Source organism: Spermophilus citellus (assembly GCF_964194105.1).
Source record: "Spermophilus citellus genome assembly, chromosome: 12".
NCBI lineage: Eukaryota > Metazoa > Chordata > Mammalia > Rodentia > Sciuridae > Spermophilus > Spermophilus citellus.
This window is the reverse complement of record NC_138198.1, coordinates 34033559-34059693: the sequence shown is the minus strand read 5'-3', so window position 1 is coordinate 34059693 and position 26135 is coordinate 34033559. Positions and strand designations below refer to the sequence as shown.

The 26135-nt window shown below is 61.7% G+C and overlaps 1 pseudogene across 1 annotated transcript in view; it reads left to right on the top strand.

Annotated features, from left to right (window-relative positions):
* Positions 1-26135, top strand: part of LOC308631408 (phosphatidylinositol 3,4,5-trisphosphate-dependent Rac exchanger 1 protein-like) — a 77034-nt pseudogene that overhangs the window by 34508 nt on the left and 16391 nt on the right. Inside the window, exons 11-26 of the transcript XR_014024313.1 lie at positions 1377-1524; positions 5919-6019; positions 7099-7202; positions 7672-7721; positions 9357-9432; positions 14136-14208; positions 16878-17020; positions 18411-18503; positions 19164-19312; positions 20732-20817; positions 22587-22723; positions 23146-23257; positions 23520-23707; positions 23901-24062; positions 24646-24856; positions 25474-25747. The product of XR_014024313.1 is annotated as a phosphatidylinositol 3,4,5-trisphosphate-dependent Rac exchanger 1 protein-like (transcript). The remainder of the gene's footprint in view (positions 1-1376; positions 1525-5918; positions 6020-7098; positions 7203-7671; positions 7722-9356; positions 9433-14135; positions 14209-16877; positions 17021-18410; positions 18504-19163; positions 19313-20731; positions 20818-22586; positions 22724-23145; positions 23258-23519; positions 23708-23900; positions 24063-24645; positions 24857-25473; positions 25748-26135) is intronic.

Genomic DNA, 26135 nt, shown 5'->3' with positions numbered 1-26135 from the left:
CTGGGCACAGGGACTCCGAGGCAGGTCAGGTCACAAAAGGGACCCCAGGGCTGGCAGTGATGGGGTGTGGGGTGTGTGCTCTGAACTGGGGGGTGCTGGGCTGTGGGCAGAGGCCCCCAGGCTGGGAAGGGCCCCCGTGTCCTCATCTGTGGAAGGCAGACGTTCCTGGGCAGGGCTGTGACCCTGCTGCGTGAGACCTGGCACTTGAGGACCTGGGGAGTCCGACGCGTGGCCCCAGACCCCCCACTGCCAGGTGTGCAGAGCAGGGGCTGGCCTCTGTCCCCTCCTGTTTCCTGCTGTTGCCGTGGCGTGGTGGACAGCTGTCCCTTGACTCTCTTCCTAGCTGGTCTTCCCCGGGACCCAGGAGCAGCCGGGGGCCCTCCACTTGCCCCGGCTCAGAGTCTGACTGGCCCAACCCTGACCCCTGCGTCCCACTCCCCAGTGTTAGTCGATGGGTAAGGAAGGCCATTGGGTCTGCGTTCCGCATGGCGCCAGGTTCAGGCTCCACCGCCCTCCACCTACAGCCAGGCACTGGTCACTGTCACCTCTGGGGAGGGGGCAGCACGGCCACTGCTGTGGGCGCCTCTTCTCCAGGAGACTCCTGCACCGTCGGGAGGTATTTCCAACGTTGAGTTTGCATCAAAACATTAAAGACCCAGTGAACTACGGGGCTTGGCCCTTGTTGGGCAAGGATGTGACCTCTGAAACTGACCAGGGTGGCTATGGCAGGCCTGGGGGGGGTGCTGTGGCCGGCACTGGGTGACCATGGTCATGGGTCAGGTGGGGCCCAAGGGGCTCTGGTCATTGGAATTGGGCTGGTGCGCAGGCTGGTGCTGTGGTCAGGAGCCAGGTCTGGAGCCCACTTCCTGGATCAAACTCCTGGTTCCGCCCTTTCTTGTTGGGCCGTCGGACTGAGAACCTGACTTCCTTGGGCCTCAGTGTGACATGGGGACGGTCCTGGATCCTGTCATGGTTCCAGGTTCTTGTGAGGGACCCATTGCGTGTCGTCCCACTGTGAAGGTGTCTGCCGTTATTGCTTGCCCCTGCTGCTGTCCAGACTGGACGGTGTGCAGAGAGGAAGGTCAGTTTGGAGGGTCGGCCAGCTGGCAGCCCAGGTTGGAGTGCAGGGGGCTCCGGGCTCTCTGCCAGCCTCTGCGGTTGGAACCGCACCCGGGGCTGGGGGAACGTGGCTGTGGGGCTGGCTCCCGGGGTGAGGGCCGGACCCTGCAGTGCGAGGCGGTGCCTGTGAGGACTGCATGGCAGTGTCTGGAGCACTGGTGGCCGACAGGAATTGCTCATGACTGCCTGGGTGGTCGCGGTGGGGCTGGTGGGGCAGTTTTCAGGAGCTGCGGCTGCTCCGCTCTGTCCCCGAGCAGGCCTGAAGCTGGGTATGGAGCGCGACGCCTACGTCATGATCGCGGAGAAGGGGGAGAAGCTGTACCACCTCATGATGAGCAAGAAGGTGAACCTCATCAAGGACCGGCGCCGGAAGCTGAGCACCGTGCCCAAGTGCTTCCTGGGCAAGTGAGTGCGCCCCGGCCGACTCCCACACCCCTCCCCGCGCCCTCCTGGGCAGAGCCACCCAGGACCACTGTTCCTGTGGAGCCACCTCAGAGTCACGAGGCTGGGGTCCCAGGCGGGTTTTCAACCCACTGTGAGGTCCTTGTCACGCCATGGCTGGCAGCGCATGCATGCTGTGGAGTGGCTGCCCACTGCTGGCGCCTGGGGTGGCCGAGCAGAAGGGGAGGAGGGTGGGAGGCGGGTGGAGCTCAGCCCACTCTTCACTTTTTGAAGCTTCTGGTAGAAGTGGGTGTCCACCTGGGCTGGACAGGAACCTGGACATGGGGAGGGAAGTCTCATAGGAACCCTGCATGTGGGAGGAAGGGGCAAGGCGGTGGGTACCGCAGCCGGGGGAAGAGGAGATGGGAAGTGGGAGAAAGTCGGGCCGATCGAGCCTGGTTTTAGCTGTGCTAAGGTTAAAATGCCTGCAGACAGTCGGTGTCCACTTGAGCCCAGCCTGGAGGGGTGGGGCCCAGGGCCGAGCTTGGGGTCCAGGTCAGCAGCTGGGGTTCTGCTCTCCCTGGGGTGTCTGTGGAGAGGAGAGTTGGGGCCTGGGAGGCAGCGGAGGGGCCTGGCTGCTCTCCACCAGCTCATCTCTAATCCTGGCTGAAAGGACGCTGGCCCCTTTCTGGGAGGGGCTGCTTCCGGCCTCTGGTCAGAGAACCTTCCTACCTCCTGCCCAGCCCAGAGTGTCAGAGGAGCTCCTCCTGCCCCTTTGAACCAGGGCCAGGTTCACAGCCTGCTTTTTAGCCATGGGGCCCAGGAGGCCACAAGCCCCGAGGGAGACCTTCTAAGAAACCTGCCTCCCGCGCAGCGCCCTCTGCACCTGCCCGGCTGAGGCCTCTTTCCCACGGGGCCAGCTCCCGAGCTCTGCATGAGCTGGTCCCCTCCTGTGGACGGAGTCAGTGGCCACAGAGACGGTTTGTCCAGCCCTGCCTCTGCTGCCCGGCACTGACAGAGGCGGGTCACTGCTGCTGTCCCCACTTTAAGGGCGAGGAGAAGGCCCAGCACGTGGGCTGGTGACTTCGCGTGCTCTGCCCATCTCCTGCTCTGCGTGTTTGCTCATTTTTATCTGTGAATCCAAAACGTGTCTGGTTTGGCTTTTCGGTCTTCAAGGGCTGGGCTCAGGTCTCGTTTCCCTCACTCTCTCGCTGCATGACATTGGACAAGCCTCTTAACCTTGCTGAATTTCAATCTGTGATCCAAGAGAATAAAATGGCCCTCAGGGTTGCTGGAGGAGGCAGGTGACACCTGTGAGGTGGCTGTACATAGAAGTGACCTAGGTGCAAAACCTGTGTGTCACTGCGGAGGCCCCCAGGGGGCCCACGCCTTCCGCCACCCTCAGGTTAGTTGAAACCATCAGATTCAACCATCCTTTGCTCCTATTGACCCAACCCCTCCCCTGGGCCAGCTCGGGACAGAACCCTGGGCGTGCCTGCCCTCAGGGAGACACCTGTCTAGAGAGTAGCCAGACGCAGGATGCAGGACAGATGAAGTGAAGGGGTCTTTCTGGACTCTGCCAGGAGCTGCAAGGCAGGGAGGGAGTGGGGCTGGTTCAGGGGGTGCACGGGCCTCTCGGGGTGCTGTTTCAACAAGGTCCGAGTGACCAACACCCGCCAGAAGACCTGGAGCAGCCGAGGGAACAGCAGGTGGGAGTCCTGAGGGTGGAGGGAGGCCAGCAGGGAGGCAGGAGGCCGCAGGTGGCCACAGGGTGGGAGACCAGGGTTGCCACGGGAACCAGAGGGGCTGGGTCAGCAGCACCTGGGTCAGGGCTCTAATTTTATTCTAGGTGCTGAGAAGGCACTTCGGAGGCGCAGCAGGGCCTGGGGTGAGGATGCACCTCATCACAGAGGCCAGAGGAGGGCGCTCTTGGGGGCTGCCAGAGCTCAGGGGACCACATGGGACAAGGTGTGGTCAGCAGGGCGGTCAGCGAAGGCTTCCTGGAAGGAGAGAGCCTTGGTTCCACAGTCCGTGGTGGTTAGAGGCAGTTGAGTTACTGACATCTGCTGGAGGTGGACCTCCTTACTGACCTGGAGGGGGCGGCCTCCCTGCCCAGGCCTCCCTGCCTGGGCCTCCTGTGTGCCCAGGTGTGGGGATGAGTTGTGAGGAGGAGGAGGATCCATTTGTCAGGCGTGCTGTGGACACCTCCACCATGGTGAGAGCCCAGGCCTAGCAGGCAGCAGGCAAGACAAAGGGCCCCCTGAGGGGACTTGGCTTGGTGGCCTGGCTCCGCTGGGCCTTGGCCTGGTGTGGGCTAAGTGAGTGTTCAGTGGGTCAGGAGGAGGCCGGGGGCTGACTCGCCCTGATCAGCGGACCCCAGCCCTGATCTGCAGCAGCTCTGGCCACTCCAGGGGGGCTTTTCCCGTCCAGGGACAGCAGCCTGCTCTAGGTCACATCTTTCTGGAACCTGGACCTTGCTGCCCTTCGCGCTGCACTGTCTGCCCTCCCAACTGGCTTCTCACACACTGAGTCCTGCCCTGTGCTGGCTCACGGTGTCCCACGGAGTCCCACGCCTTCCCTGGGGCCACGCTCCTGGGCACTGGCTGCTGGCTGGAGGCGGTGGGCGGGAGAGCGCAGGCCCCGCAGGGAGAGCTCGGCTGGTTGTGCAGCTGGGTCCAGGCCAAGGTTCCTTATGACCACAAGGTACCCCCACCAAACCCAGAAGGTTCCTGAGTGAACCCCTTGCCAGGTGGACCCTGCGAGGCCCAGACAGGGATAGAAAGTCGCCCAAATTTGTCCAGAACGCCGTGAACCTTCCTGATCCCCAGAAGGTGGCAAGGTCCAGCTTGGGAGCTCATGGGTCCATGTTGTTGTCCTGTGACTGTCTTCTCCCACCCCCGCAGCCACTTCCTGTCCCTCCTTCCTGGCTCAGGGCTGCTGGAGGTGGCCCCCAGCTGGACAGCTGGTGGGCAGCTGGACGCTGGGTCCCGGCTTCCGAGAGTGGGCACGCAGACATCCGCTCCCTCCTGCAGCTGCTGGCAGCGGGTCTGGGTGCTGGGCTGTGGGACTCTGAGAGTGAGCGCTCTCCTTCCCCGCGCTGGTCTCCTTCCCGCCTTCAGCAGGGCTTTCTGACTGCCTGGCACACAGCTGCCTACACACCAAAGGGCTTCCCCTGCCAAACCCCGGGAGGCTAAAAATAGTTTCCCCGCGGGACAGCAGGCTTCAGTGAGCAGGAGAGCGTGGGGCCCTGGCTGGCTGCCACCTGCTGTCATTGAGCACAAAACAGGTACCCCTTCCTGCTCTCTCATGAGGGCTAAATTCTGTGCTGAGCCCATGAAGATCTCCCGGGAGCGGGGCCCTGGCCTGGCTGGCCTCTCCCCACCGGGTGTGCTGGGCTCGAGAGCCGCCCGTCTCCTCTGCCCCCCGACATACTGTCTCCCCGGCCTTCCTGCTGACCCAGAACAGTCCTCCTTGCTTGATGGTTGCTTCCTTTATTTGTTTAGTGGATGATTAGTGCGTCCTGTTGTGCGTGAGGCCTCTCCCAGGCTGGGACACAGTAGGTAGCACTCGGTTCACAGGGAGATTACGTTCTGGCTGTAGGAGGTGGCTGAGAAAGGGATAAATCTGCAAATGAGATAAATTCAGACAGTGATAAGCGCTACGGAGGAAGAACAGGGCCACTGAGTGGGTTGTGTTGCCAGACAACGCGCCTCCTTCAAGGAGGTGATGTTTGTGCTGAGACCTGAAGGATGAAAAGAAGGCCACGTGAAGAGCTGGGGAAGGGCATTTCCAGGCAGAGGGAACAGGCAGTGCAAAGGCCCTGGGGCAGGAAGAGTCTGGCACCTTTCAGGAAGGGAAGATCCTCTCACCTTCCTTTCCTTTACCGGCCCATCTACTTGCCTGCCAGTCACCTGTCCATCACTTGTCTGTCTGTCCATTCATTGGTCCACCCATCCGTCCACTGCTCCATCCTTTGAGCCTGAGGCAGACCCAGGGCCTGGCCATGTGTCCCTCTGCCATGGGTAATGGGAGATGTGCAGGCCTCCACTGGTGGCCAGGCTGGGCTCCCCAGCCTCGCTTTCCGTGGGAGGTTCTGACTGGCTTCAGGGTCCCATGGCCGGGCCCGGCCCTGCAGCCCCCAGCCCCAGCCCCCCAGCCCCGGCCCTGCAGCCCCGGCCCCGCAGCTCTGGCCCTCCAGCCCTGGCCCCCAGCCCCGGCCCCCCATCCCGGCCTGCTAGCCCCAGCCCTCCAGCCCCCCAGCCCCCCAGCTCTCCAGCCCCCCAGCCCCCCAGCTCTCCAGCCCCCCAGCTCTCCAGCCCCCCAGCCCTGGCCCCCCAGCTCTCCAGCCCCCCAGCCCTGGCCCTCCAGCTCTCCAGTCCCCCAGCCCCGGCCCCCAGCCCTGTCTCCTGTTCCCACAGTGAGTTTGTGGCCTGGCTCCTGGAGATCGGCGAGATCAGCAAGACGGAGGAAGGGGTCAACCTGGGCCAGGCTCTGCTGGAGAACGGCATCATCCACCACGGTGCGTGGCCGGCCGCGGTGGGCGGGCGTCAGACCAGGCAGACTGCGCGGCCGCGAGCCGGGCCCTCCTGGGCAGCTGCCCGCTTCCCCGCCCGCCCTGCCCCCGGATGTCCTCACACGGCTGCTTCCCGGCCTTCCCCCGGGACAGGAGCAGACAGGGACACCTGGGAGAGGTGGTGGCAGGGATGTCCCCCCCACCTTTCAGAGGGGAGGGTCACGGCCCAAGCTTCAGTGTTCCACGAGCAGTTACCAAGCGCCAGGCTGGGCGTGCTGGCCACACGGGGTGGGCAGGCAGTGCTGCCGCCTGTCCCCGGGGAGCTGGCCTTGCCACTGGGGGAGGATAAAACCCAGAAGTAAAGGTCTGTGTCCAGGAGGTGTGGGTGCCCAAGGAGCGAGAGCAGGGCGGGAGGTGACCTGTCGCGGTGGCTCATCTCCAAGTGGGGTCTGGGGGTCTCTGGGAAGGGGGCCCAGGCCAGTACCCAAAGGTGAGGGGCGTTGCGGTTCCCGGTGGGGGCAGCCCGAGCCAGGGTGGCTTGTTCAGCGCAGGCAGGGAGGCAGCAAGGCTGCCTCTGAGCGGGCTGTCGGGGGATGAGGCCCAGGACGTCCTGGCCCACAGGGCGGTGGCTCTCGCATGCGTGAGGGCGAGGCCCTTGCTGAGTCCTGCAGAGAACCTGCGGCTCAGGGCCGCACCTCACGCTTCCTCTGCTGCTGGGCAGAGGTGCTGGGTCCCAGGTGGGAGCAGGAGCCCAGCGGGGGCGGCTGTGGGGCTGGGGGGCCTGGCCTGAGAGCTTGGGGTTCGGAGGTTGGGCCTAGCAGGATTTGCAGGGATCACAGCATCCAGGGTGACTTGGAGGCTGTGTGGCTGACCCCTGGGCCCCCCACAGGCTGAGCCAGACAGGTGGTCTGGGCCCCTCCTCCGCAGGTGCCTGGCCTGCCGGAGGTCTCCGGTGGCCCTGCACTGCAGGGGACCTGCGTTCCTCGTCTGCGCACTGGGGAAGTGGGGCCAGCCAGCCCACTGGGCACGGGTGGGGAGCGGGGGGGGGGTGCCCAGCCTCACTGGCCGTCCCTGGTTCCCTCCAGTTTCTGACAAGCACCAGTTCAAGAACGAGCAGGTGATGTACCGTTTCCGCTATGACGATGGCACATACAAGGCCCGGAGCGAGCTGGAGGATATCATGTCCAAGGCAGGTGCTCTCCACCCTGACCCATGACCTGGCATCATGTCCAGGGTTGCCACCCTCCACCCTGAGCTGACACCTGACCCATGACCCTGACCCAGCAGAGGTCATGCACAGCAGGCTTCTCTCTGTCCAGCGGCCTGTCTTCCCCTCCACTTCCCCTGCCAACCCCACCCCGACCCTGATGTCTTGTTGTGTTGTGTTTCTGGCACTGGGTGTTGAACCCCGGGGCCGTAACCATTGACCTCCGAGCCACATCCCAACCCCCTGTGTCTTGAGACAGGGCCTCTCTAAGTTGCTGAGGCCGGCTTTGAACCCAAGCTCTTCGTGCCTCAGCCTCCCAGTCCCCTAGGATCACAGGCGTGCGCCACGGGACAGCCCCTGCTCTGTTCTGAGGGCCATCTCTGCACTCTCCAGCAGCCTCGGGGCCCCGAACCGTGTGGCCTGATCCCAACTCCCCTCTCTCTTCTTTCAGGGTGTGAGGCTGTACTGCCGTCTCCACAGCCTCCACACCCCGGTGATCAAGTAAGTCCCCACTTCACTTCTGCCTCTTCTCAGATGTGTGGCCTGGGGCTGGCACCTTCGCCTCTCTGAGCCTCACTTTCTTTCTCTATCAAGTGGGCTAATAGCGGTACCTACCCTGGAGGTTTGTCACAGGATGGAGTGGGCGGTTGTTGGGAAGCACTGCGGTGAGGGCAGAGGGTGTCAACCCTAGAACCAGGGACTGGCTGAGTTTGAATGTGCCTGCTAGTTGCCAGCTCTGTGACCTCGGGCAGTCACTCGACACCCCCTGTACCTTGACTTTTTTCTCTGGAGTGGGGATGACAGGATGTGCCCCGGGGCCTTTGCACTTGCTCTTCCCGCTGCATGGGATGCTCTTCACCCTTCAGACATGGTGTCTCCGCCGTGCTCTGTGCTTGTCACTTCATTTGGGGCCCTGCTGTCCAGTAGAGCTGCCTACACTGGTGGAAGTGCCCTGTGTCCGTTGTCCCATATGGGAGCACTAGTCACATGGCATTTTCAAACATGGAGATTGAGGAACGTGATCTTTAATTTGACTTAATGTTATTTTATAAGTTTTATTTATTTTTTTGGATTGAATTGAAATTAAAAGGGCTGACGCTGGGCAGCGTAGGCCTGCAGCCGGGGCCATCCTGAGTGAGTGGTGGATCCAGCGCTCGCCTCTGCCTCTGTAAAAGGGGCACAGAGTCACTCACAGCTCTGGGGTGCCGTGGGGCTAAATTCATAGGAGGTGCCTTGAGTGGTGCTGGCTCTGTGGGCGCCATTGCCATCGAGCGATCATTCCCTATGTGAAGCTTCAGTGGTGGATGCAGGGTCCCAGGGCCACCAGACTCTTACCCCGGCTGCACGTTCCTCTGCCCCATCCTTAGCTCTTGCCGACTCTCCTGGGTCCCTGGTACCCGACCCTGGTCCCCAGTCCTGCCTCCCGGCTCCTCTGCTCTGCTGCTGCCCTGGGCCAGCCTGGGGAAGTGGCCCCGGGGCCTTCACTAGTGCACCGCGGCTGCTGGGCTCCCGGTTCTGAAGCTGGAGCAGTTCTTCAGCCAGACCCTTCCTCAGCCTCTCAGGCTGGCCTCGGAAACCGGGGGCTACCTGGAAGGCTGTGGGATGGTCCAGGCTGCCGCTGCCACAGGGCTCACAGGAGAGACCCAGGGACCTCGCTGGCCACCCTGGCCCCAGAGAGGGGCTTCTGTGTCACCATAGCCGGGATCTTTGAACCTAGGACCGTCACACAGAACAGAGGGAAGGACAGGGAAAGGCTGAGTTTTCTCATGTGAGGTTCCCGGGCTCCTGGGCCTGTGCGCTGAGGCATCTCAGCCAAATGAGTCCTCTGAGGATGTTCCGCGGCCCCCGGCTTCCACCACAAGATGCCAGCAGCACCCACCCCGGCTCCTGATAGCCCACGGGTCCCTCGGAGGGCACAGTGCCCCGGCTGAGGTCCTCCGGCGAGAGTGAGAGAGCCCTAGAGCCTAGTGCCTGTGCCCTGGGGGCGGGGAGGCCTGGGGGGACGTCACACTGTGGCTCAGGTGTGGGGTCGGGGCTGGGCCTCTGCCTGGCCCCTGCCCTGCGCCTCGAGATCTCGGCAAGCCCAGGAGGCCCCACTGCGTCCCCTGCTCATCTGTCACCGCCTCCTCCTCGCAGAGACCGTGACTACCACCTGAAGACCTACAAGTCCGTGCTGCCCGGGAGCAAGCTGGTCGACTGGCTGCTGGCCCAGGTGAGGACCCCTGACCTGGGCGGCCAGCATCTGGCTTTGCCCGAGGAGGGGGGCTTCCTGGAATGTGGAGCCTTGTGTTGTTTTATTTTTTTAAATATGTGTGTGTGTCTGTGTGTGTCTGTGTGTGTGTATATATATACACACACATTTAGTTGTAGTTGGACATTTATTTATTTTTATGTGGTGCCGAGGACTGAACCCAGGGCTTCGCAAATGCTAGACGACTGCTGTACCGCTGAGCCACAACCCCAGCCCCAATTTGTGTTTTTAATGGTGGCCAGGGCACATAGTGCAAGTTTACCTGCTTAACACCTTTTAAGTGTGCAGCTCCAGTGGCATTAAGTACAGGCCTGATGTCCTGCAGACATCCCCCACCCACAGAGCTGAAGCTCTACCTGTGAAGGGGCAGCCAGCCCTTTGCTGCAGCCCCGCCCCCCCTGCAGCCCCACCCCTCCCTTCAACTCCGCCCCACCCTCCAGCCCCGCCCCACCCTCCAGCCCCACCCCATCCTCCAGCCACTTCCTGGGCTCTGTCTCTGGAGTTGACTACTCTAGGGACCACCTGAGAATGAAATCCTAGCATATCAACCTTTTGTGACCACCTCATGTCACTTAGCACATGTCCTCAAGTTGTAGAATTTCCTGGGTTTTTAGGTCCCATAAATAATATATATACACATCTTATTCCACTTGTGCTGTGTATCCAGATACCCAAGACCAGGTAATTGTAAAGAACAGAAAGTGGTTCTCACACCCTGGCACCAAACTGGAGCCTCTTGCCAGGGTCTTCCTTTCAAGAAAGCCCGAGGCCAGCAGAGGCTTAGACATCCCTCCATCAATCTTGCTGACCCTGCAGAGTTGTTTGCGCCATTGAGGTCCAGCGGTCAAGCCCGCCTGCCTGTCCTTCCTTCTTTATGGCTCCTATTAATGGTCACTTAACAGGGTTTCCTCTGGCCAGGCCCTGGCTGGGCTTTGTCCGCTATCCTACTGTGGCCTTCAACCCATTTACAGAGGGGAGGGATGGGGCCCAGAAAGGCCAGGGCCTGGTTCCAGGAGGCACAGCCTCACCACGGCAAAGACAGGATAGGGCTGGGCCCATCTCACCCCGTCCAGAACTCTGCCTGATTCTGGGAATTTTTCAGGGAGCTCACAGAATGTTCATTCATGGTCTGAGAAAAGATGGGACCCTGCAACATGATAATGGACGAAGGTCCAGTTAAACTGCCAGAGCTGGGCCTGGTGGTGCAGACCCATCACACCAGTGACTGAGGAGGCTGAGGCACGGGGATCACAGATTGAGGCCAGTCTTAACAATTCAGTGAAACCATCAGCAACTTAGTCAGACCCTGTCTCAAAATAAAAAAATAAAAAAGGACTGGGCGTGGGGCTCAGTGGAGAGCCCCTGGGTTCAATCCTCAGTACTAAAACCAAGCCAAACCAAACCATGAAACCAGCTGCAGAGCAGAGCTGTAAGCCAGCCTGAGCAATTGTTAAATTTAGTGTTCATAAAAAGTTCCTTCCATTCAAAAACCACAGTTTTGCTGGCTGGATTTTCTCACACTGAGCAAATGACTGATGACTGCTGTGGAGACTCAATTTATATGTTTCTCAGCACCAAGTAACTTCAAAAGTGGGTTTAGAAAAGTGCTTCACAAAAAATCAGGCTAACAGAATGTCCTTAGTGTGAGCTGTGGGTGTGTTTCAGTGTTTGCTGTAACAGTGGGACCGAGAAATCGGGGGGGTTGCAAGACCCTGGCCTTGGGCTCAGACTTGCTGTCTAGAAGCGCAGGGCCTCTAACCCCCCACTGCACTGCCCCCTGGGGACTCTGTGCAGTCAGCCCAGAGGCATGCCAGGCGGACCCGGTTCACATCCTGGCTCTGCTACTTCCTGGCTGCGTCACCTCGGGTGGGCTGCTGGTTACCGTATCTGTGCCTCAGGTTGCCCACCTGTAAAAAACGCAGCCTGGTGGGAGTCACTGCTTGGCGAGTGTAGCTCTTAGTGCAGTCCTCGCCTCCTGCGGAGGACCCGAGGCGGGCCCAAGTTCTGTCAGCGAAGAAGGCTAAAGAAACCACAGGGGATTCGCGGGCATGGGACAGTGAAACCAAGAGACAGCAGTGGGGACGTCTGCAGAGTTGGCCTCACAGCTGTGCGGCAGGCAGGTGAGCCTCAGGCAGGTGTGCGGCTGCCAGGTGAGCCCACGGGCAGGTGAGCCACAGGCAGGTGAGCCACAGGCAGGTATGCAACAGGCGGGTGAGCCTCAGGCAGGTGTGCAGCAGGCAGGTGTGCGGCAGGCAGGTGAGCCTTGGGCAGGTGTGCAGCAGGCAGGTAAGCCTTGGGCAGGCGAGCCACGGGCAGGTGTGCAGCAGGCGGGTGAGCCTTGGGCAGGTGAGCCACGGACAGGTGTGCAGCAGGCAGTTGAGCCTCGGGCAGCTGTGCCTCGGGCAGGTGATCCTCGGGCAGGTGAGCTGCCACGTGGGTGCCTGCTTTGTAGTTCAGGTGCTTTGGCTGCAGCCCAGACAGCCCTGGCTTTGGGGCTCTGAGCTTCCCGGGCCTCGCTGCTATGGACTCTGTGGCCTCATGTTTCCCAGACTCCACTTGTGCCAGGGGACAGCCTGCTGGTGTCACAGGGAAAAGTAGATGTTTCCCCAAAGGCTGGGGGTGGGGCAGGTCTGAGGAGTGTTTGGAACCAACAAGACAGGATATGACATCAAAGGCCCATCCCCACCTGGAACCTCAGCAGGAGCAACAGAGAACATGTAATAGAGTGGCTCAAGGGGGCCTCCCCTCCCTCTGGACATCTCCTTATTTCTAACTTGTAGGTTATTCTGCTCCTTAGGACAAAATGTCAGTTGAATGCCTACTGAATCAGTTAGAAATGCTTTTGTCTTCTCATAGTAGGAACTGGACTTAATACAGTAAAGACATTTTCTCTTATATAACTAAATCTTCAGAGTTCACGGTCCTAGAACCCAGCAATGCTATTTGCACCCAGAAATGCACCTTTCTGTTTGGTTCTCTTAGCTTCTTGCTAGTTGCCTCACAATCACAAATGGCTGCCACACCTCCAGGTATCTCATTTATAATGAACTATGGCCCAAAGCCAGCAGCAGTTCAGTTTGAAAGTGCTTTTTCAATTTTCACATTAGGGAGAAAACTTCTCACAGTTGTCCCTTGACCCACCGTCTTCTGCTTAGTTCTCATTGGCCAGACGGTCCCCTAAACCGGTTTGTGGGTAAATGGACAGGAATTTCTGAGAGAAGCTGGGATTGCTCAGGATTCCTCCCTTGATGCTCACGAGGGGCTCTGGACTCACTACCCAGGCAGGGAGTATTTTAGTTCTGAGGGTAAGGGTCAGTTCTGACCTGCTCTCCTCCTAGTTCATTTAACCCTCAGAATGGCCTGGGGAAGGTACAGCCCTGATCCGTTTTACTGATGAGGAACTGAGGCTGGGGTTCCCCAACTTGCCTCTGGGCACCAGTCGTAGGACACTGTAGAGGCTGGGGCTGTGGTGCCTCGCGGTCAGCTGTAAAGATGCCCTGTATTGATGGTGGCCCTGGTCATGTGTGCGTGGACCACTCCAGCGTGCAGACCTTGGCGAGGATGGGCAGAAACACGGGTGAGGCACTGCAGCTCAGAGAGGTCAGCTGACCGCCGTGGTCACAGTGGGCAGCACAGAGCTCACGCTCTCCCCTCTCCCTGCTGCCCAGGCTCCTAGATGCCCAGGGACAGAGTTGGTGGGCTGGAGCTGGGGCTGGAGCGAGTGGGAACCTGGGAAAATGCCCTCCTCACCCCCAGGCTGCTGGCAGGGAGGGCCGCAGAACCCTCTGCCGCTCCTTGGCCAGTTGTTGGGGAGGGAGGCGGCTGGAGGGCCTCTTGCCAGTGACCCCCTCCCCAGCTCCTTTCTCAGTCCACAGACTTCAGGACTGCAGCCTTGTCCCCAGGGGGACACAGCAAGGCTCCAGGCCCCTGCCCCCGCCTGGCTGCTCCCCTGGCTGCCCTGCTCCTCCTGGTTTCTCCTTCCCACCTCTGGGCCTTTGTCCTGCTGTCCTCTGCCCAAGTCCCCCGCTGCCCTTCCACTCTCTCTCCGCCACTGTATTGAGATTATCTGGGTTGCAGGCAACAGAAATGATGTTGGATAATTTAGCGGGGGTGGTGGTGGCAGGGGACAGGGCTCCCTGGGAGGAGGTGGGGCAGACCTGGGAGCCAGGCACCAGGGAAGTCTGAGGAGGGGGAGCCCCGGGGACCACCTCAGGGGCCCCTGCTGGGAAGAAGCACACACCTGCCTCCTGTCCTGCCTCCACCCCTCAGGTGTCCCGCACCTGGGCAGGGAGGTTCCTGTGGCCCCGCAGGATGGTGACTCCTTGTCTGGCCCTGGGGTGGGGGTGTGTCCTGAGCACGGTCCTGCTCAGGACGTCTGCCAGGGAGGGTCGGCTGGGGCAGAACCCTACAGTGCCCTGCGCACTGGCCTGTCCTCTCCAGGCTTCCGGGGGGAGACGGGTCGCCCAGGTGGCCCTGAGAGGAACCACATCCCCTGGTTCTGATGGTGTCAGTTGGCAAGTTTTCAGTTGCAGGGACAAAGCCTCAAGTGGAAGGGGACTTAGAGGAGCAGCGTGGATGAGGAGGTGTGGGCGGTGGCTCTGGCGGGATGTGGCTCAGAGTTGCCAGCTCACCTAAGGCCACTGTGCCCCTCTGTTCCATGCCAAGGAGACTGCCAGACGCGAGAGGAGGCCGTGGCGCTCAGCGTGGGCCTGTGCAACAACGGCTTCATGCACCACGGTAACCCTTCCCCGGCCTCTGCCCAGCCCTCCCTGCCCGCCTCGCCCGTCACTCAGAGTGCGACTCCTGCTGCCTGCCAGCCCCTTGCGCCGTTCCGGGGGCCCATGTCAAGGCGGCCTTCCTGCCTGTGGCTGAGCCCACGTGGCCTTCCAGACTCATGGTTCTGCTCTTCTCCAGCCGGTGCCTGTTGTGTCCCAGGCTCGGTGCTAGATCCTGGGGACAGCAACGAGCAGAACAGGTCCCAGTCGTTTCTGTGTGTGTCCCAATCAGAAAGATCACATCTTCTGGATCGTTCCAGGTGGTGCAAGTGAGGAGGCCTTGGACTCTCACTCTGAGCAAGGCAGGAGTCCCCAGAGGTTCTGAGCAGGAGGGACGTGGTGACTTGGGTTTCTTCTAGACCCTTCTGGCTTCAGTCTGTGGGGCGGGGCAGGGGCCTGGTGGAGGTCCAGGGCAGGGCCACGTGGCTAGGGCCAGGCGGTGGCACAGAGGTGGGAGAGTGTTGGGTCAGGAGACCCTAGGCCTCGGGCCCTCGGCCGGGTCCTCCCCAGCTGCCGCTCTTCTGATGAACTCAGCTTGGAACTTTCTCTTGAAGGGCCAGGTGGCAAGTGCTCTCAGCTCTGCGGGCCACAGGGTCCCTGTCACAGCCACTCTCTGCCCTTGTAACACAGAAGCAGCTACACACAGCACTGAACCAGCTGGGCATGGCCATGTGCCGTCAGACTTTATTTAGGGAACCAGGGGCGGCCACCGTGTTCCAGCCCCAAGGCCTGCCTTGGGGCGGGGCGGGACCTGCCTCTGGGGGGCTCCCCGCTGGGCCTCAGTTCCCCAGCTTTCCCGGGAGGCCTTGCCATCTGCCATGGTTTATGGGGTCCGGGCTGCTTCCTGCTGTTCGTTTCCCCCGTGAGGCTAGGTCACCCATCTGCCCTGGCTCAGTGTGCCCAGAAGCTGCCCTTGTGCCCCTGGGGCCTCCCAACAGCTCTGCTCGCCCACCAGCCAGCTGGGCCGGACCACTTGTTTGTGGGTGAGGGTAATTAGGGGTCCACCCCCGCTGCTATTCCAGGAAGGCTGCTGGGAGAGGACATTCCGCAGGGGGGTCCCAGCAGTTTGGACGCTCTGGAGGGTGGGAAATTGCAGGGTGCGGCCCTTTTCTCCTGTCCCTGCCACGACCTCAAAAATAGGCTAAAATAGGAAAAAGAGCCCAAGCCCAGGATTGCGGCCTTGGCCAAGTGCAGGGCAGGCACAGAGTGGGGCTGGCGGGACCTCCTGCAGTGGAGCTGAGCTGTCCCAGAGAAGTACCCCCAGGCTGGACCCCTCTCATGCCAATACAGGCTGTCTGCTCTTTTCCCTGTGGATGAGGCTGGACGTGCATGTGGTCAGGGTCAGCAAGGGTCCAAGCAGGGGACCTGACTCCAGGTCTGTGTGGCTCATAGAGCCTGGCCAGCGGCCTCCACAGAGAGGTGTAAGTTGGGCCTCACCTGGGGATTCCCTGCCTTTTCGGGACACGCCAGCAGGACACAGCACTGCGTTCTCCTCCCACTCCCGGAATTTTCTAGCTTCGTGTTTACAGTAGAGGCCAAGCCAGCCCGCCCTCCTGGCTCCCCACTCTGGGGGAAGTAGCAATTTGTGTGTCTGTTTTCTCCAAAGAGGTGATATGGTGGCCAGACAGGTAGGGTCCTGGCGAAGTGTCCTGGGGACTAGGAAGAGGAAACACTTCCTTTGTCTTCTGTTCCGCCACCAGATCCCCCGTCTTTAGGGGTGCGTCTAGGCAGCTGGTTCTCCTGGCCGCAGGGACCCGCTAACCTTAGGCAGCTGGCTACCTGAACCTCACAGGCCGGATTCCCCTGGCTTATTTCACCCAGCCCTCGCTGACAGGCCCGGGGGGCAGCACAGGGAAAGGAGGGGCCTGCATGGGGCCCCAGTGCGGCTGCTCACCCTGACCTGGACGGATTTGTCTATCGGCCTGGGCGTTGGTCTTTCCACCTGTGGAAGGGCTGCAACAGCCTTTCCATCTGCCCAAGGGGTAGACGAGCTAAGCACAGCCACAGAGGCCTGGCCCGGAGGTGCCTGGTGACCCTAAGCCATGGCCTCGGGCTGCATCTGGTTTCTTGTGTGCATTTTCCTGGCTCATCCTGGTACAGGGGTCAGCACTTTTTTCTGTAAAGAGTCAGATAGTGGGAATTTAGGCTCTGTGTGCCTTGTGACCTGTCACACCTGTCCAACCTTGGCATTGTGGCTGGAGAGCTGCCAGCTGCAGACAGTGTTGGGGCTCTTTCCAGTAAAACTTTATTTGTAGGAACAGGTAGTGGGCCAGACGTGGGTCCTGGAGCCTCAGTTTGCCGACCCCCTTGGTTTGTGTCCGTACCTGCCTTAGCCCCGAGGTAGCGTGCGTGTGCTTGGCCGACTGTGGCTTTACTGTTCACAAGCAGGTCTTCCACCCCAGGAGTCCTGGTGTGTGGTGTGAGGTAGGGGTCTGGCTTACTCTTTCCCGAGTCAGAGTCCCATCCGCAGAGGGCTCCGCAGTCCTTTATGCCCGTCACACCCTGAGCAGCCAGGGGGTTTGGGACACACCAAACCTGTGTGGGGCTAGCCCAGCCCTTGGCTGCCAGGTGGCAAGTGTGGCTGATGTGTGGCTGTGAGTCTGACCGTGGCTTGTGTGTCTGGGTCTGCAGTGCTGGAGAAGAGCGAGTTCAAGGATGAGTCCCAGTACTTCCGCTTCCACGCCGACGAGGAGATGGAGGGGACCAACAGCAAGAACAGACAGCTTCGCAATGACTTCAAGCTGGTGGAGAACATCCTGGCCAAGCGGCTGCTGGTAGGAGCAGGCTGGGCCCGGGCACCGTCCTTCCCAGGCCTCCTGTGGGATTGGAGGTGGCCGGAGGCCAGGTCACTGCATGGCCCAGGCACCCTCCTCACACAGGTCCGGGGTGCTGGGCGCCCTCCCTGAGTTCCAGCTCCACTTGTCTTCCCGGCTGCTGCAGCCTGGCGCTGTGCCCGGGGACGGCCTCCCAAAGCCACTTCCCTGCCCCCCAGAGCCTGGGTCTCAGACTGGCGCCTACCTGTGTTCGGTGGCTGTCGATAGCTCTGCAATTCAGGGAGGTCTCACAGCTTTGCAGGAAGTTGACCCGCCTAGCCCCCCAAATCCTGTTTCTCTGTCCACCAGTGAGCACCAGCCCCTCCAGATGCGTGGTCCCAGCGGGTGGTGGACAGGGGCTCAGAGCGGGTCGCTCACCCTGCCCAAGTCAGAGCCAGAGTCAGCCTGGTGTGGAGACTCTCAGTGCCTTCTGTGGGTTCCATTTCTCCTTCCTCTCCGGGGCTCCTGTCACACCCAGGGTGGGCTGCAAGTGCTCAGCGTGGCCTAGGGGACTCTGCCTCTCCCCTCCACCTCCGGTGCTGTCCTCGCCCGGCCCCAGCCACCTGAGCCCTTTCCTTCCCCTTCAGTGCCTCAGGGCCGTGGCCCGCTGGCTGCTGCCTGGGGTCCTTCCCCACTCCCATGTCCAGCCCTCAGCTCCAGTGTGGCCCTCAGCCACCCAGGGCAGGCCCCGGCCCTTAGCTGCTGTCCTGTAGTTCAAGCTGCTCACAGCCCTGCACTGCAGTCTGCGGTTGATCCCGGGCTGGCCCTCCCCTGCGGTCAGCTGCAGAGGGGGACTGTCCAGTCCATCTTGCTGGGGAGCGTGTCTGCCGTACCCACGGAGCGCTTGGCGTGTCTGATCGGCGCGGCTCCCTGGATGTTATTGCATGGCTGCGCCCATTTCCCTGTGTCCCCAGGAGCCCCAGCACCTGCTTCCAGCAGTAGAGGGCTGCTGCTCCTTGAGCTGCTTTTCCACTCCCACAGTCATGGGGCTGGGTGTCTTGGGTCTGCTTTATTCATTAAGTCATTTGTTGAGCACCTATGGTATGCCAGTGGATGGGGAGACAGCGTGTAGAGAGGGGACTGTCCCTGGGTTTGCAGGAGGAAGGGGTGACAGATTGAACACACACCAGGCTCTGGCGGGAGCCAGGTGGTGCCCTCACCTCAGGTGCCTACTGTGTGCAGGTGGGGCTTGTATTTGGCCTGGTCTGGCTGCTGTGCTGCAGGCCCCTCATCTGCACCCCACCCTGGTGGCTCTGGGGCATGAGGAGACAGCAGGATCCCAGTCCTGTGGGCATCAGGGTGGGGTGCCCTGGGCACCTCCTGCCTGACCGGGTCTGCTTCGGGCCCCCAGATCCTGCCCCAGGAGGAGGACTACGGCTTCGACATCGAGGAGAAGAACAAGGCCGTGGTGGTGAAGTCGGTCCAGAGGGGCTCGCTGGCCGAGGTGAGGCCCAGGGCTGCTCTGGCAGGGGCTTGTGCAGGTGGGAGGGCAGCTCAGCAGGTCTGGGGACGAGGGCTGGTGCTCTCTCTTGTCCATATGGGGAAACTGGGCCCAGGACCCCTGCAGGTACTAGGGAGCCGGACGCCCTGGCCGCTAGGCGCTGTCCTGGTGCGGCCCACCAGCGCCCCCTGCTGGCGCTGTGTGGAGGCCCAGGACACACTCAAGTTCTGAATCAGTTTTGGAATGAGCTGCGAAGATAAAAAACCTAAATATTGGTGGCTCGAGCAGGAGGAGCTCATTGTCCCCTGGGCATGGTCTGGAGGAGAAGGAATGGGAGGGGATCTGAGCCCCAGACTCGCAGCTTCTCCTGGGTGGGGAGGTGGGGCTGCAGCTGCCAGGCCAGGCAGCCCAGGCTCCCAAAGCCCTTTGTGAGGGGCAGTCACGAGGTGGCCACCCTGTTAGACCCCCTGCTCCACCCAGCCGGGCAGGCCACCTGTGGCCCCTGTAGCTGGGTCCAGACCCAGGCCCCGCGCCCTGCAGGGCTTCCCTGGAGGAGCCGCCTTGGCCCGCTGGGCTGTCCCTGTCCTTGAGGAACACAGGGAGGGCCCTTCACTGTGGATGGCAGTGTTTGCACTCACATGCCTGTCCTCTGCTGCCCCCAAGAGGGCCGGCCTGCAGGTGGGCAGGAGGATCTACTCCATCAACGAGGACCTGGTGTTCCTGCGGCCCTTCTCAGAGGTGGAGTCCCTCCTCAACCAGTGCTTCTGCTCCCGCCGCCCCCTGCGCCTCCTGGTGGCCACCAAGGCCAAAGAGTGAGTGACCCCGGGCCTGGTGCCCAGCCTGATGGCATGCTGAGGAGGGACCAGTGCTGGGGCTGGTAGGGTGGGAGCTCTGTGGCCTGGGGGGTGGCCGTCACTGAAGCCACCATGGGACACGCTGCCCCTGCTCTTCAGTAGCCTCGGCTGGGCCGAGGGGCGTGGGCCTGGCATGCGGCCCTGTCAGCATGGACGCAGCTCCTGCCCTTCATGGGCCCCTGGTCAAGTGGGGGACAGAGCAGGGGACAGAAGTACACTGGTCGGGGCGTGAGATACGTCCCCAGCTGGGGCAGCGAGTGAGCCATGGAGACGCACAGAGCTGGCCTTAGACTGTGATAAGGTGGGCAGAGAGGTCACCAGGGCTCCTCATGGGGACTTCTGGGGGAGCAGGGCTCCAGGCAGAGGAAGCAGCGGTGCCTGGGCCTGTGGTGGGGCCGTCTCTGGCAGCTGTGAGGCCCAGCAGGGAGGCCGAGGGGTGCAGACGGGTGGGGGAGGCCAGCGGGACAGGGCGGCCAGGCCTGTGGGGCCCTGCGCCACGGTGAGCCCTATGGAGAGCGGCTGGAGGTTCCGACGGGTGCGGGGGCTACAGGGGGAGAGGGAGGGGCGGCGGGACAGATGAGGTACAGGGGAGAGTCGTCCATGGAAAAGTCATGCTTGGTGTCTACGCCTCTCTTTTATTTGAGGCCAGCGCTCTGTTGCCGGGAGGGGGGCGTTCTGATGTGACAGTTTCAGTAAAAGGCCAGCTCGTTCAGGGAGATCTGAGCACGGTTTGGCCCGTGCAGGTGGCGGAGCTGGCCAAAGGGGAGCCAGCCGTCTGCTTGACTTCCGGAAGCACCTGGGGTTTGGAACAGGCTTAGGGGATGGCTTTATCTGGCACACGAGGGGACGTGCCAGAACAGGAGGGACAAAGGCAGGCCTGGGGACATAGCCTGGGTGGGCGTGTCCAGGACAAAGGACGCCTGCTGCCCACCCTAGCAGGTGTGGCCCCTCTCTGCTGTGGTCGAGAACGGGCCCCAGCGTGTCTGACACTCGGGCTTTCCAACCCCTCTCTAGGGGACTGGTGGGTGTTTTGGGGGGACAACACCAAGGTGTGCTGGGCCACTTCTCACCCTGCCGTCTACGATAATTGATGGCAATGTCCACGGGGGTGCTGGCCTGGCCTCCAGGGCTCCTGGGTGTGGGGGCAGTGCAGGCAGGCCTGTGGAACTTCGGGGCTCTTGGCCACTGAGGATTGGTGGCGTGGACTCTGGGTAACTGGCATGTCCCCTCATGTGGGACTGGGCTGCCTGGTGCTGCTCTTGTTTTGGGCTGAGTTTCCCAGAAGCCTTAGAGGCAGGGGCTCCCCCAGGTGGCCCCAGGTTATGGGGAAGGATGCTGCTTTCCTACTGCCTTACCCTGTCACTGTGCCTGCGGCAGGAACATCAAAGTCCCCGACCACGCAGAGGCCCTGTGCTTCCAGATCCGAGGAGCCGCCCCGCCCTATGTCTTCGCCGTGGGGAGAGGTGAGCAGGAGCCTGGCTGACCAGCAGCAGCTCTGGGCTGGGGCTGTCTGTGTCCCCGGAGTTCAGAGTCGTGGGGACCCGTGCACCCAGCTCTGCCAACCCAGGTGCCATTGGCATTTTTCTCCCTTCCTGAAGCTAAGACTTGGGAACACTAAGCACACGTGGGCGGACCAGCCTGAGAGACACCAGGGAGCCCTGGGGACCACGGCAAGGTGACGGGCGCTGTTCGTCCCTGAAGTGGCAGCGCTCTCCAGGCTCGGCCTTGCGGGGCAGGGACTGGCCCTGGAGCCAGACTGGGCGTGTCAGGAGAAGTCAGGGTCCCACAGAGCCATGCCGCAGCCCCAGGGCCACCAGCTGGAGGCCTCTGCTCTCTGCAGCGCCTTGTCCTGGAGAGGAGATGGGCAGGTCTGCAGGACTGGGCCCAGCATTGTATCTCAGGGCTTCCTTCTAAACTCTAAAGGTCACTTTTGAGGTCAGAGTTATACCTCTAATATCTGTTCACTGAGAAAGTGAACAGAGGGCTCCCGAGAAACGGAGAGCATTTTAGAGTGAGCTTGTGATTTATCTTTGAAGCAGTGATCTGTGACTGCGGGTGACTTGCCTCCTTCTCCAGAGGACATCTGGCAGGACTGGAGATGTTTTCAGTGGTCACAACTGGGGAGGATGTGCCATTAGCCTCTAGGGCAGACTGGAATGCAGCTGTCACCCCGTAGTGCCCAGGGTGGCCCTACAGAGCCGAGCTCCCTGGCCCAGGTGGTGGGAGTGCAGGGGAGAAGCCCGGCCCTGGAGCAGCCGCAGCGTGTAGTGATCAGTGTGCCAGCAGCTCTCCGTTACTATAACAAAATACTCAAGACTGTCACCCTACATGGAGGAAAGGTTGGCTGGGCATGGTGGCACATGCCTATAATCCCAGCAACTCAGGAGGCTGGGGCAGGAGGATCCCAAATTTAAGGCTAGCAACTTGGTGAGACCTTGTCTCAAAACAGGCCTGGGGCTACCCCCTTGGCCCGGCTCTTCGTGTTTCCTCCACCTCTGAGAAAGCACCCAGCTGGGTCCAGGCCTTTGGGGACATTCCAGGTCTACACCGTAGCAGTGGGTGAACCAGCCAAGCCCAGCAAGGCTGCCATGTTCCCGAGCCCTTGCCCAGAGCCGGGCTCGGTGCTGGATGCCTCCTGTGCCAATTCCCTGGTCTCTCAGGAACCTTGTGAGTGGCTTGATCCTCGTCCCCTCTTAGCAGTGAGGACCCTGAGCCCAGCAGGTGGAGGAGTCCTGAATGATGGTTCCGTGGACAGCAGGGTGTGCCCTTGTCACCTGCCCACACAGGCAGAATCTCAGTCTTTGTCTGCAAGTCACATTGTCCCCAAGGCCCCAGGGGATGCGGGAGGAAGGTGCACCTGGCAACTGGTAGCGCCAGCTCGAGGCCCGGCTTCTGGCCAGGTGGCCTCGAGGCTGCCGATCCTCCTGAGCCTCTGCTCCCCTGGCCACACGGGCTGACCCTGGTGCAGGACCACGGGTTGTGCAGGGCAATGAGGGAGACGAAGCTCTCGAGTGACCTGAGCCTGGATTCAGACCCGGCTCCTCTGTGTGTGGCCTTGGCTAGCTGTCCCCTCTGAGTCTGTCTCTTCTGTGAAGTGGGGTGCCAGGTCCCACTCTGTGCACTCGGGGGCCACTGCTGGCTCCAGGGGGAGGTGTGGCCAGGTGCCTCCGGTGGCCTGCCTTGCCTGCTGCACCCCGCTACCCTGGCCCTGCCTCAAGCGCTCCTCCCCCAGGCTCCGAGGCCATGGCTGCTGGACTGTGTGCCGGCCAGTGTGTCCTGAAGGTCAACGGCAACAACGTGGCCAGCGAGGGTGCCCAGGAGGTCCTGGAGCACTTCCAGGCGTTCCGGAGTCGTGGAAAGGAGGCGCTGGTGAGCGGCCGGGGCTGGTGCCCCCCCTGGGGAGACGTGCGGGCAGCACAGGGGGCTCTGCCCAGGGCACCAGAGGACTGGCCCCACCCCCCACCTGGGTCCCCAGCTCTGGGATACGGACAGGGGCTCTAGGCAGGGTGGCATCGTCCACCCCCTCTGCTGTCTGTCTGGGTGTCCACGGCCAGACTGTGACTTGGCCTGGGGACTCGGGTGCTGGCACTTTTCAAGGCTCCCTCCCCTGGCAGTGGTGGGGCGGGTGCCATCCAGGCTGAGGGCAGGGCGTTCCCGGGGGCCTTGGGAGCTCCAGGGACATCTGGAGGCTCCTTTAGGGCAGTGTCCCTAACCAGCCCAGAGCTGAGCGGGTGGCCCCTTGGCCCCGTCCCCTCCTCCCTGGCCGTCCCTCTCACAGCGGCTCCTCCCAGGGCCTCTACCACTGGATCTACCACACCCATGAGGACGCCCAGGAGGCGCGAGCCAGCCAGGTGACCCCTGGAGAGGACCTGGGGGCCCTGGAGGACGACCAGCCAGACTCTGGTAGGGGGAGGCAGGGTCGCGACAGGGACAGGGCGGAGTCCTGTTCTGTGCCAGTGTCCTGCCCACCTGTGGGACTGGGTGTGGGGGGCAGGTGGGCAGGCTCTTCCAGGGTGGGGTGGACAGCAGCAGGCAGCAGAGGCAGCCAGCGCCGTGGAAAGGGCTCCGGCCGCCCTCGAGTTGAGGCTCCCGTTGCATGCTGGTGCCAGGGCTTGGCTGCGTGGCGCGGCACCCTCCTCAGTGTCGCCTGCCCCCTGGCTTCCAGCCTGGCCCCTGCTGTCCCTGGGCCCACAGCTGAGTCTGCGCGAGGACGGGCCGGTGGTCAGCCTGACGGTGGACAAAGTGAGCCTGGATCACGGCGTGGTGTACGAGTACGTGAGCACGGCCGGCGTCAAGTGCCACGTGCTGGAGAGGATCGTGGAGCCCTGCGGCTGCTTCGGCCTCGCCACCAAGGTGCTGGGCAGGGGCCCTCCTGGAGACTGAGGTCCAGTTCCTGTCCCTGCACCTGGCGGCCATGGGCCGAGGAGGCGACTTGTCCCTTAGCCTGAGTCTGCAGCATGGCCGCAGCGGACCTGACCTGGGATGCTGGTAGAGCCTGGACCCTCCCGGCTCAGTGGGTGCTCAGCGGCCACTGCTGCTTCTGCAGGTCCTGGAGGCCTTCGCTGCAGAGGACAGCGCCTTTGTGCAGAACTGCGGACGGCTCATGGCCAGGAACAGCGCCATCGTGACCATGCCCCACTTCGAGTTCCGCAACATCTGTGACACCAAGCTGGTGAGCATCGGCCGGAGGATCGCCTGCTACCAGAAGGTAGCTGCGCCCCAGAGGTCTCCACCGCTGGCTGCCAGGCGTGGGACCTCACCTGGGGTATTTTTTTTTGTCAGTGTCAAACTCCAGTCCAACTTTGCTTAAACAGGACATTTTATGGGTTTCTGTCACTGAAGAGTACAGAGGTGAACTTCAGGCATGGTTGTATCCAGGCTCTCAATCGGATATGACACTATTGCAGGAGTACGGCCACTCTCCGTCCCTCGGTTTTGTTCCCCACGTGGCTTCACACTCGGGCCGTGAGGTGGTGGCCCTCATAGCTCTGGCCTTAGCGCTATCAGAGGGAGCTCTTGCTGGCCCTGTCCTAGTCCCTGTTGGGGGGAAGGCAGCCCTGCCTGAACCTCAGAACTGAGCCAGGAGAGACGGTTCCTTGAGGCCAGCTTAGGTGCAGCAGCTGACGTGGAGAAGTGGGTGCAACTAAGTCCTGAGGCCTCCACGCCCCAGCCTCTGCCTGGCCCAGGAGGGACAGTGTGGGGGCAGTGCTTCCCATTCGGAAGCCCTGCTTCCTAGGGGTGGCCCAGAATCCCCGGTCCCCGCTCACGGTCCGTGCCCCCTCTGTTCTCAGTTTGCAGCTCAGCTGAGGAGCCGGGTCAGCCCCGCCTTCAAGCAGACAGCCCTAGAGCCCCACCCCCTGTGCGGCCTGGACTTCTGCCCCACCAACTGCCACGTCAACCTCATGGAGGTGTCCTACCCCAAGACCACCCCCTCGGTGGGCAGGTCCTTCAGCATTCGCTTCGGACGCAAGCCCTCCCTCATCGGCCTTGACCCTGAGCAAGGTACCTGCTTGTGTCTGTTAGAGGTGGTGCTTAGACTCACACTCTGGTACCTCAACAGAACCGTGTCTGGGGGCCGACAGTCCAGGCTAGAATGGTGGCTCCGTGGTCATTAGGAGTCCAGGCCCTTCTATCTTTCTGCTTCACCATCTCTAGAAGGGGTCTCTAACTTTCAGGGTGCCTCATGGTGGAGTATGGCTGCTGGTGTGCCAGCCACCATGTCTGCATTTCCAGACAGGAAAAGCCAACCGTGGTTAAAGGCGTATTAGCATCAAACTGAAACTGTCTTCTTGAGGTAACTTAGTGGATCAAGATTCTGAAAAGGGCAGTCGGACGCTGTGGTGTGCACCTGAAACTGAGGCAAAGGATCACAGAGTTTGAGTACAGCATTGGAACTTAGGGAGACCCTGTCCCAAAATTAAAAAAAAAAAATTAAAAAGGCTGAGGTAGAACTCAGTGGTAGAGCATTTGCCTGGCCTGCACGAGGCACTCAGTTCCATCCCTGGTACCGCCAAAAAAAGGAAAAGAAAAAGAAAGTTCTGGCAGGGAAGTTCCCTCTCCCGGAGTTCTGGGAGTGGGTCTGCTTTCGCTGACCTCCCGCCTGCCCTCCTCCCCCGCAGGCCACCTGAACCCCATGTCCTATACCCAGCACTGCATCACCACCATGGCTGCCCCGTCCTGGAAGTGCCTGCCTGCTGTGGACGGGGACCCCAACGGCCAGGCTCTCAACGACAGCCTCGGGCCCCACAGCGGGGCCCTGGGCCAGGAGGACCGGGGCCTGAGCTTCCTGCTGAAGCAGGAGGACCGTGAGGTGCAGGACGCCTACCTGCAGCTCTTCACCAAGCTGGATGTGGCCCTCAAGGAGATGAAGCAGTACGTCACCCAGATCAACAGGTGAGCCGAGGCGGGGCCCGCGGGGCGGCGGGAGCCTCGGCCTCACTCCACAGCAGGGGAGTGAACTTGTTGAGGGGAGCCGTCCTATACACAATGGGCTGCGCTCATCAAATGCTAGGGGCACTCCTACCCCCAAGGTGACAACCCAGAGTGTCTACAGACATTGCCAGATGCCCCTGGGGGCCATAGTACCCTTCCAGCAGAGCAGTGAGTGCTGCAGCCTCCTCAGGGAGGCCGAGGCACTTGGTGAAAGCCTTGGGATCTTTGTTCTTTTAACATCCCAGGAAGATAGAGAGCTGGACCTGAGGTCCCCCTTGCTGTGACACAGCAGGGCGCATGCAGCACCCCCTGTGCCAAGGGTGGGCACTGAGTGTCTGCAGGGCAGCAG